Consider the following 9,556-nt stretch of genomic DNA (forward strand, 5'->3'; position numbering starts at 1 on the left):
ACCATATAAAACCATACAGATGTGCCTGTTCCATATATAGAGGGGAGACCAGATGAGCAGTGTGTAGCGCTGGATACGTCTTGCTATCAGCGCTGTTGTGGTTTGGATCAAGTTCCAGTACGTGATGGCAGGAGAGATTGGGGACAGCCTTCTTGTCTTTACTGGCAGCCCCTCAGTAAATCAGCATAGCTGTACTATCGTTTAGCTCCCTAAGGGTTGCACTTCCCATGCTTGTTAAAAGCTTGGACTCTGTCTTTTGGCTTTGCGATCCCTTTCTGTGCTCTCATCTGGGTTTTTTTTTCACAGGCACTCCTGACCAAAGAAACACTTAAAACTCCTTACGTTGCTGGGTTGTTCAGATTCCAGAACAGATGAACAAATCTTATTTTGGGTGGTGCTTTCACTGGGAAACAAGTGATATGTTACCAACTCACTTCTTCGCTTGTCACTCACTTCTTCGCTTGTCTCTGCTAGCTTTTACAATTATCTTAAACTGGGGCTGGGAACTCTGCCTCTGGGAACTGAGGTCTGGTGGAACTTCAGATTATGGCATTGTGAACCAACCACTCCTTTGCGAGTGAAGGATTAAGTACAATCATGTTAATATTTAGATTTTTCTGTTAAAAAGGAAAGTGTTCACACTCTATGTTTTTGTATAATTGCACAAAACCTCCCATCTGTGCAAGACACATGGGTGGGTTAGTATCTCCCAGTCTTTAATATGTTCACCCTTGCAGTGGCTCTGTCAGATAGGAAAGTACTCCTTCCATATTCATAGGAGGAAGGTTGTGTTAGAGACAGAAAAACAACCCCTGAGATCCTTGAAGAAATTTAGACATCGACTTCACTATGATTTCAAGTTGGAGGTGAGATTTTATGCTTCAGTTTTAAGTGATCTGTTCCTTGTCCTGTAAGAAACCTGTTCCAGAGCAGCAAAATAAATAGAAATCCCCTGAATCCATGTGTAGTCTGCTGTTGGACCATCTTTCCTCTCCAGCATGTCTCTGGATTTTAAAAACAGAGAAAGAAAGTGTTGTCCAGATTAGGGGAAGGAAAAATCACTACATATTGGCCTATTAGGCTTGAAGTGTTTAATCATTAGTATGCTTTGATACATTGTATCTCTTCGCTTATTAATGCTGCTGGATGCCTGGTCACATATGACTGACCTCCTTGTAGAAGAGGACAGCGTCTTCAGTGCCTTCTCTCTGTTTTGCAAGATCTGCTGTGCAGAGGCAGCAGTAATACTGGTGATTAACAGGATTTGCTCACTTCCCAACCGGGCGTAGTTCTGACTTCCGTGTTCTCGCAGTCTGCTCGTATATGCATGTCCTTCCAAAGAGCTGCTCCTTTTCTAGCCATGTGCCAATATTTTCTTGAGCTGTGAGGGTTAAAATAGTGTTTAGACTTAAATTTTATACACAGTTTCCAGCCCTATTATACAATGAGTGTGCATGGCTTTCTACAAATATGCAGTAATAGGAAACTACTATTTGAAAGCTGTTGGTGGCAAAGAGCTGTATCAGTTTGCTAGCTGATCTACTGCTAGCATCTGTCCCTTTTGTCTGTTTGTCCTTTCCAGCAGCTTTCTGCAGCCAAATTCTGCCTTCTCTTTTATTTTAAGTATTGATGAGGGGTTTATGTGGTCTGTTTCTTGAAAGCTAAAAGCTGCGAGGTACAAAAACTGCTCCTTTCAGTTAAAGAAGACCCAAATGCTAAGCTCTACAAAAAAGCATTGGGAAACTTCTCTTGACAGGGTGCTGAATAAGATGTTCCTGTACTATTTTGGGTGGAAAGAGAGATACCAGTCTGACTAAGCACTGTAGCTGGGTTCCTGATTTTGCCAGCCTTTCTCTACCCAGGTCTGTTCGTAAATGCTCCTGCTCCCCTCTGTGCCTCGCAGTGACCCTGGCATCTTTCCTCACTCCACCGCACTCGTTGCATTGCTTGGTGCTCCTATCAGGATGGAACCCTTCACCACTCCATCCCCCAGGGACCTCGGTTTGGCACAGTGGAGCCCAGCACCCTGACATTATATGGTGTTACCCCAGTAGTACACTGGGGAGCCACGGGGGGCACTGGGGAATGAGGGGTCCAAGCAGGCCCTCCCCGACCCATGCCAGCCCGTGTGAGGCCAGTGGGGCAGCTGTGGGGTGCAGCGGGCTCAGCCAGAAGCCCCACACGAGGCCGAGCCACGAGGGTGAGGCAGCTCTGGGGTCAGTCTGTGGGGCAGAGTCCAGGTCAATGGGGTACAGGGCCAGACGTAGGCATGGCTGCAATGTCAGGGGCAAGAGCCTCAGCTTAAAAGCCCTCTCCATGTTTCTCAGCTCCTTCCCGGTTCCCTGCCTGCAAGCCAGCTGCCTCGTACAGTGCTTTCTCTTCTGTTGAGAAATTCCGTCTTCTGTCCTGCCTCACAGCTCAGGGTTTCTGGGTTGGTGATGCTTGCTGTTGCCATCTCTGATTCCTGAAGCCATCCTACATACCTGCTGCTCCCCAGTGCCTCCTGTGCTGGGCTGAAGGGCCACGGCAGAGTGGGGAGGAAGGCGTGGAGCAGAGCAACATGGGGAAGGATGCTCCTGCGATGAGGAAGTGAAGGGGCTACGGCCCACTGTGAAGGAGGGATGGAGGTTCAGAAAAAGAAAATGAGGGGTGTGCTTCGAATTACCACAGGATTCTTTGAGTTGGGAGGCAGGTTATAGCTCCCACATCACTGGGATGCTGTACTCTGCAGCTGGGAGTGCTGGCCAGCTGTACAATACCTAGCGCTGGGGACTTTGCAGTATGTTCTGCTGTTGTGCCTGTCAGGTGTAAGTAAATCTTATCACTTTATTCATGAAATAGGCATAGAAATCTCAGGAAGACACGAGGCTATAGTGTTTTACTTGTGCTTATGAAGCTTCACTAAGAAATACTCAAGATCATTTGAGATCTTTGCAAGGACACGCAGAGTCTTATATTTCAATAAATACTCTAAAGACTAGCAACAGCTTTTCGTAAAGTTGAGAAGAAAATTAATCTTCCTGGGGCTTTTTGGGTAACCTCAGGTGTCCCCGAGCAGGCGAGGCGTGTGGGGGTGAGGAGCAGATATCCACCACAGGGCCCTCCCGCCCACACCCCGCACCTTGGTGGCCTCGCCACAGAGGGGCTGCTCACACCTGCAGGGCTCCCTGGAAGGCTTTGGGAAAGCTGCAAGTCAGAAACGACGCTTCCCTTTCAGCCCTGTGTTTGTTTGAGCAGTTCAGCCCTGTATTCATTTGAGCAGGTAGTCATGAGTTCAATATTAGAAATCTCTGCTCTTGATCGGGTAGCTAAATTCTCTATGTGAATGCCGTGTGGAGCGTGAATAGCGTTGAATTTTAAAAGGAGTGCATTCAGGGAGGTTACATATGATCCTGGTATGCGCTGGTTGAGCTAAGTGCAAATAGCATATTATCATGAAGTGTGCAGAAGTGAACAGAATCAAATGCATCATCTCTTGGTGTTTCATATGTATAGTATTAGTATTGGGGGAAGCCTTGATAAGCAAGAAACTTTAACGTAGATTCAGGTTGTGTAAAAAGTCAAGGCGTTTTAAATGTGTTAACTATGGTACCTGGTGTACCCTTTGGAAAGGCCGCCATGTTTCCCCCTTAGGCTGTGATCGTGTGAATGGTTTCATACGAACTGACCTGCACCTGCTTCCATACAACCGGTAGCACAGGGGCAGAACCAAAAAGCACGGCTCCAAACATGAGTCCTTCGTCCACCTTTCTGCTGCAGGCTGCCTTATTCCAAGTATTTCTAGAGACCACTCTTGACCATAACTCTCCACAGCACATAGTAACAATTCAGAGTATCCCTTCATATTTACTGTCCTTGGCAAATGTGCTAAACTTGAAAGAGCGAAGGGATAAAAGCGGAAGGGACAGTGCAGAGCAGCGTTGTGTATTGTCTTTGGACTGCAAGATGCTGCACACTTTGCTTTGACAATTCGCGTAGTCTGTAGATCTGTTTTTTTCCTAATTTGTTCTTGATGAAAGCTTTGCAAGCTTTAATTTTCCATCGTGCTTGAAAGGAAGGAAATGCCTATCTGTAGCTGCTCTGAAACACAGTAACTGGGAACGGATTTATGTAAACTTTCAGCAGCTTTTTTTTTTTTTTTATACTTAAGTGTGCCTTAACACCAAATATATTTAATGGGAATTATGCCCATTGATTATTCTAAATTCCCTTAGCTCTAGATTCAAGCTTAATATATTTAATTTTGGTGGACCAAATGTTACTTAAAAATCTACCTTGACAATTCTCCTTTGATACTAGTTTGAGATTTTAAGATTTTGTGTGTTTTCTTGTGACTTACGTTTCCAGCGGCTTTTAGAGGAAAAGCTATAGGTGCATGCCCCAAAAAACTTGTCATGGCTTTCCAAGAAACAAAAGCAAGGGCTAAAACCTGTTGGCAGAGAGGAATGGAGTTATGGATTTGACCTTCTCCATGAAGCAGCAGCAAAGAGACTCTGGATCTTTTCTAATGTTAATCTGGGAAAACATCCTGGACTCAATATTAGGGAGCATATTTAACAAAGCATTTAAAACCAGCACTTTACGTGACCCATGTAGAAATGTTCCAAGCTTCTATTGTATCACCTTCAGTGAATTGCAGCCCTGTCTGCCTTGTGGAAACTTTTGAATGGCATGCTCTGTGCCTTGCTGAGCCAACAGCATATTGCTTCAGCCACGGTTAACTAACCATCGGGGCTGAAATAGGAGGAGGTATCTGGCAGCATGTGAAGGCCACTTTGTGGGATGGATGTTGTGGTTGATGCTGGGATGTGGCACACTGTCCTGCACAGAAAGTACTATACTAAAGGTACTTTAAAATAACAAACAAGTTTATTCCTTGGTGTGTGCACCACAGTAAATGAACTCAACGGATCTGTCCCCTGCCCCATGGGAAAGTGCAGCCTGGTTTCTGTGAGGGGGGACCTGGCTCTCGGCTCTTGCTGCTGTGATACCTGTTTCCTGCTAAGTCATCTCTGCGTTGTCCCAGCAAAGTCTTAAAGCGCCTCTTTCTGACAGGGTCAGGAAACTCCCTTCCTCAGAGCTTATTAACATTTGCTTTGCTTTTTTGACACAAAACACCTCTAAAGTAAAAATGTGAGTGAATTTTAAGCAAACGCAGCTGCATGTTTGCATTGGTGTAGCAGCCATTTCTGTGCTTGTGGTCATTTCCTCTTGCTTTGTTTCATCAATCGAAATTACTAGATGGGACTTCAGTGGTGTATCACCATCAGCTATCTTGTAACTTCAGATAAGACTTCAGCAGACATGATAGGAAGAACTGGAGCTTTTGCGCTAGCTCTAGAGGTGCTTTCACTGCCCTTGAGGAGCCCGTGGTTTCCCGGGTGCTTTCACTGTTGTTGCTGAAACAGCTGTTGTAATCTGCTGCACCTGTTTACTGCCTGAGATACTTCTCTCCTGTTCAGCTGCTGAGTATCTTTAAAAGAAATCAAACCAGGACATTGCTATTTCCTCGCTGTTCATAAGGGAGAAGTGTTGAGGGAGCAGTAGTGCTCTCTTAAGTACTCTCCCTCAGATTTGTGCTTCAGTCAAGCTGTTCTGTGGAAGCTAAACCATCAGAAAAGCTTCATATTTACTTTGTAAGCGAAATTTTCTGTCTCAGATACCTGAGGGAATCCCCCTTTTGTTGGAAACTTCTCCTTAGGTTGGTTTAGCTGCAACACAAGGCCTTGCTTTCTGGGGAAGGATGTACAGGTGGGTGGCAGTGCTGGGACGTCCTTACCTTCCTGCTTAACTGGTAGAGTCCTTTGGCACGTGGTAAGGAAACGTTTAGGGTAAGCTGTTGACAGGCTTAAGCAAATTATAAAATGAGTTCTCTGCAACGTGAAGCCATCAATAAATTGTTGGCGAGCCCTTTGCATTGCAGGCAGGTAAACGATGACATGCCACTTATGGCCGCTCATTTCTTTGTTTAAAGAATTTCTAAAGAATTGTACAGGGAACTTTTGGAGGCAGATGTGACCACAAAGGGAAATAAATACAAGTCATTCAGGAAGTCAGTAACCTTGACCACCTAACCTGTTTTATAACCAGTTTTGTTTGTAGTGGGTAGTGAAGCACTGTACACCAGTTGGTAATCCAACATCCAAATCCAGATTTCACCCTTGCAGGGAAAAAAAAGCTAGGGACTTCTCTGTATTTAAACATTACAAGGCACTCTGTATTAGGTGTAACTGGCAGGGTTTGGGGAGACGGGGGCTGCGGGGGTGACCTGTGTGGAAAGGGGCCATGAGCTGCCCTGTGCCAGTTCCAGCTGGTTCCAGCCAGCTCCAAAACAGACAAAACCAGCCCATTGCACACCAAAACTGCAACCAGTCAGAGGAACTCATGGTGCCTCTGCTGGAATGTATTTAAAGAAAGGGTGGTAGCTGCTAGGGACAGGAGTCACAGAAAGGAGACATGGGAGGAGGCACGTGAGGAGACACAGAAGGGCACACGTGAGGACAAATATGGGAGGACACGTGAGGAGTCACAAAAAAGGATATGAAAAGGTGACATGGGGCACAAAAGGACATGTGTGAGGACAAATAAAAGGAGACACAAAAGCAAAAATGTGAGGAGACACAGGAGGAGATACAAGAGGACATGCAAAAGGAGATGCGAGGAGATATGTGAAGAGGCATGTCTGGAGTAAAGGGAGGAAGAAGTGGAGGAGACATGTGGAAGGAGACATTGTTGGGTACATGGCTGGAGATGCTCTCTTGGAAGGAGGCGCTCTGTGCTGGAGGAGGTACCCTTGAGGGACTGCAACCCATGTTGGGGCAGGGACACCCCTGAGGATCTGTGGCCTGTGGAGGACGCACGCTGGGACAGAGACACCCCTGAGGGACTGTGGCCCATGGAGAACCTGTGCCAGGGCAGGTACACACCGAGGGACTGCAGGCTGTGGAGGACCCATGCTGGAGCAGAGGAGCAGTAAGAAGCAAGGAGCAGTGGGGGAAAAGTGAGATGCAAGGAGCAGCCAAAAGAAACCGTTACGCACTAACTCATAGCCTCCTGTGCTGCCTTTGCCTCACCGAAGGAATTGGGACAGACTGAGTGTAACCCACAGTGAAAACAAGGGAAGTTGAGACTAGGAAGGGAGGAGCAGAGGTGTTGGACTGAAGATGAGCCTGGGGAAAGAGGAGGAAAGGTGTTTCCCAAAGTGTTTGTTTAATTGTTGGTTGGTCATCTCCCCCCGCCCCCCCCCGTACCTGAATCAGTAATTAAAAGTTTATGTTAATTTGTAATAAATTAAATGAAGTGAAATTCCCCCAGTCAAGAATGTTTTGCCTGTGGCAGTATATTCATTATGCTGGGATGTAAAGTGGTTTAGCAATGACATGGCCAAACAGTACAAACCCCATGTGGACGAGTAGAGTAGAGTAATCTGGGTAGAGTTTCCCCTCTCCATGAGTGAGACTGGCATACTCCTGTATCGCTGCATCGGCGCTTTGGCATTTTGCTAAGTACAGCTTTCTAGTGAAGGGCCAGCACCAGCCAGTTGCAGGCGTTCATGAGTGGTGATCTTTGAACAAGTTGTGTAGGCAAAAGCCATAGAATAGATGCAGTTTTATTTTCAAACCCTTGTATTCAGGCTGTAAAAGATTCATTGTGGGGCAGAGCTGGAGTAAACTTTTGCCGTTGATGTGGTGTTTCTTCAGGGTGGAGTTGCATGCCCATCTCTTTTCCCCCACCCCCAAACTCTTTGCAGCACAGTACTACTAGCCTAGCAGTAACTATACCATGTACTCCAGGTGTAATTTGGTTAAAAAAAACCCCTCACTCTTCCATCCAAACACGAGTGGAGCGATAGAAAGAAAAGGGAGAGAACAGAGGGAGGGGAGATGGCAGGGTCTTGCCACCTCTTGCAAATATATGGAAAGAAAGTGCGTGTTACCCTCTTAGAGTCTGAAGGAAAGCAGAGGGTACAGAGGGGAAGGGCAGCTCACCGTGATGTGGCCGTTCCCAGGCACGCCAGTGCCACCAGCCGGATGATGTGTCATTGTCTACAGGTAGAGTAGAAATGCTCCAAAGCGGTCTCTCTCAGAGATAGGTTGAAAAATCATAGGATAAGGCTTTTGTTCAAATGGAGGGAAAAAAACTGAGAGAGAAAAAAATTTCAGCGGAGATTTTTCTTTTTTACAACTGAAGAATGATTAATCTGAAATGGAAAATTGTTCTGTTATTAAGCTGACCCGTAGCTATCTGTAGCAGGCATAATGTAGTTCGCTATTACATTCTGTGCATTTTTGGTTTGTGTCACAGAACTTCTGTTTTTACTGTTGGATTGTATTGATTTTATTTCTTTTAAATTATGCAAACTTTTACCAAAAGGGAAAGAGGGATTAAAGCAGAGAAGACACTAAAATGTTTTGCATCTTTCAGACAATTTTTTTTTTTTTTTTTTTTTTGTCTTTAAAGAGTATATTCCTTGTGAAACCTTACTGGTTTTTTCTTTATTAAGAGCCTGGCACCACTTTGACTATGCAGGCTTTGAGGAAGGCATTGGCACATTGATAACAGCGCCCTTCAATTAGACTGAGCATTGACACATCTTATTTCAGACTGTTAAAAACTGTTGGACTTTCTGGGAGCTAAACTCAGCTCTACTCTTGCATCTGCTGCAACATATCTCTTTATGGTTAAATTTGCACTTTGGACTTCAGAGATCTAAACTGGGGGGCTGGCCAGGACAGTCACACTAGGCTTGTAAAAGCAGAAATAGCACTGTGTATCCCAGCTCAACTGCCTGACAGGAGGGTATATAGGTGTCCCCCTACACTTGAGCGTGCTGCTAGAGAAGGTCTTGCTCTGTGGGTAGAACAGGTGCGAAAAGAGGAGAATGTGTCTTTTAAAGATGACTGCTGTACTGAAGGCTTAACAGTCGTAATGGTTGATTCTCTTTCACAAAGTGTGGTTTTAAATGGTGAAAGAAGGGAAAGATAGGATTTTTTTTTTTTTTTTTCAGTGAAGGTAAGTGTTAAGTACTTTAAGTCTAGAGGCTTAAGTATAAAATTAAGAGCATGGTCAAGAACAGAGGGGCCGTGTGAAGGAACATAATACACACTACCATGTTGTGGAGCTTTGTAGCAAATATGGGACACAGGGTAGTTATCAAGGAATAAATGGAAGGGAAACAAGTACCATTCTGTGATTCTGGGAGCTGAGACCTCTTGACAGGAACAGATGATAGCACTGGGATTTTAGATGAGTTCTCAGTTTTGGGGAAGGCTGGAGGGTGGTTCTCCTCTGAGGAAATGAAACACCTCAGGAGCAGCTGTCCCACTCACTGTCAGGTGTCAGGGTCATTAGTATGGCAGCAAACTGGAGGACAAAAAAGAATCTAAAATCCTAGTATCCAGGATTCTTCTTGTACATGTCTGATTTGAAAATAATAGACTGATGAAGATAAAATGGAATAAATGCTGTATTTCCTTACAAGTGGCAAGCACAGTATGCATCCAGGGAAGTCAGGGTCAGTCTTGATTTGTGATAAACGAAGGGAGAGGTTTGATGA

Source organism: Gymnogyps californianus, chromosome 1 (genome assembly GCF_018139145.2).
Source record: "Gymnogyps californianus isolate 813 chromosome 1, ASM1813914v2, whole genome shotgun sequence".
In the NCBI taxonomy this organism is placed as follows: Eukaryota; Metazoa; Chordata; class Aves; order Accipitriformes; family Cathartidae; genus Gymnogyps; species Gymnogyps californianus.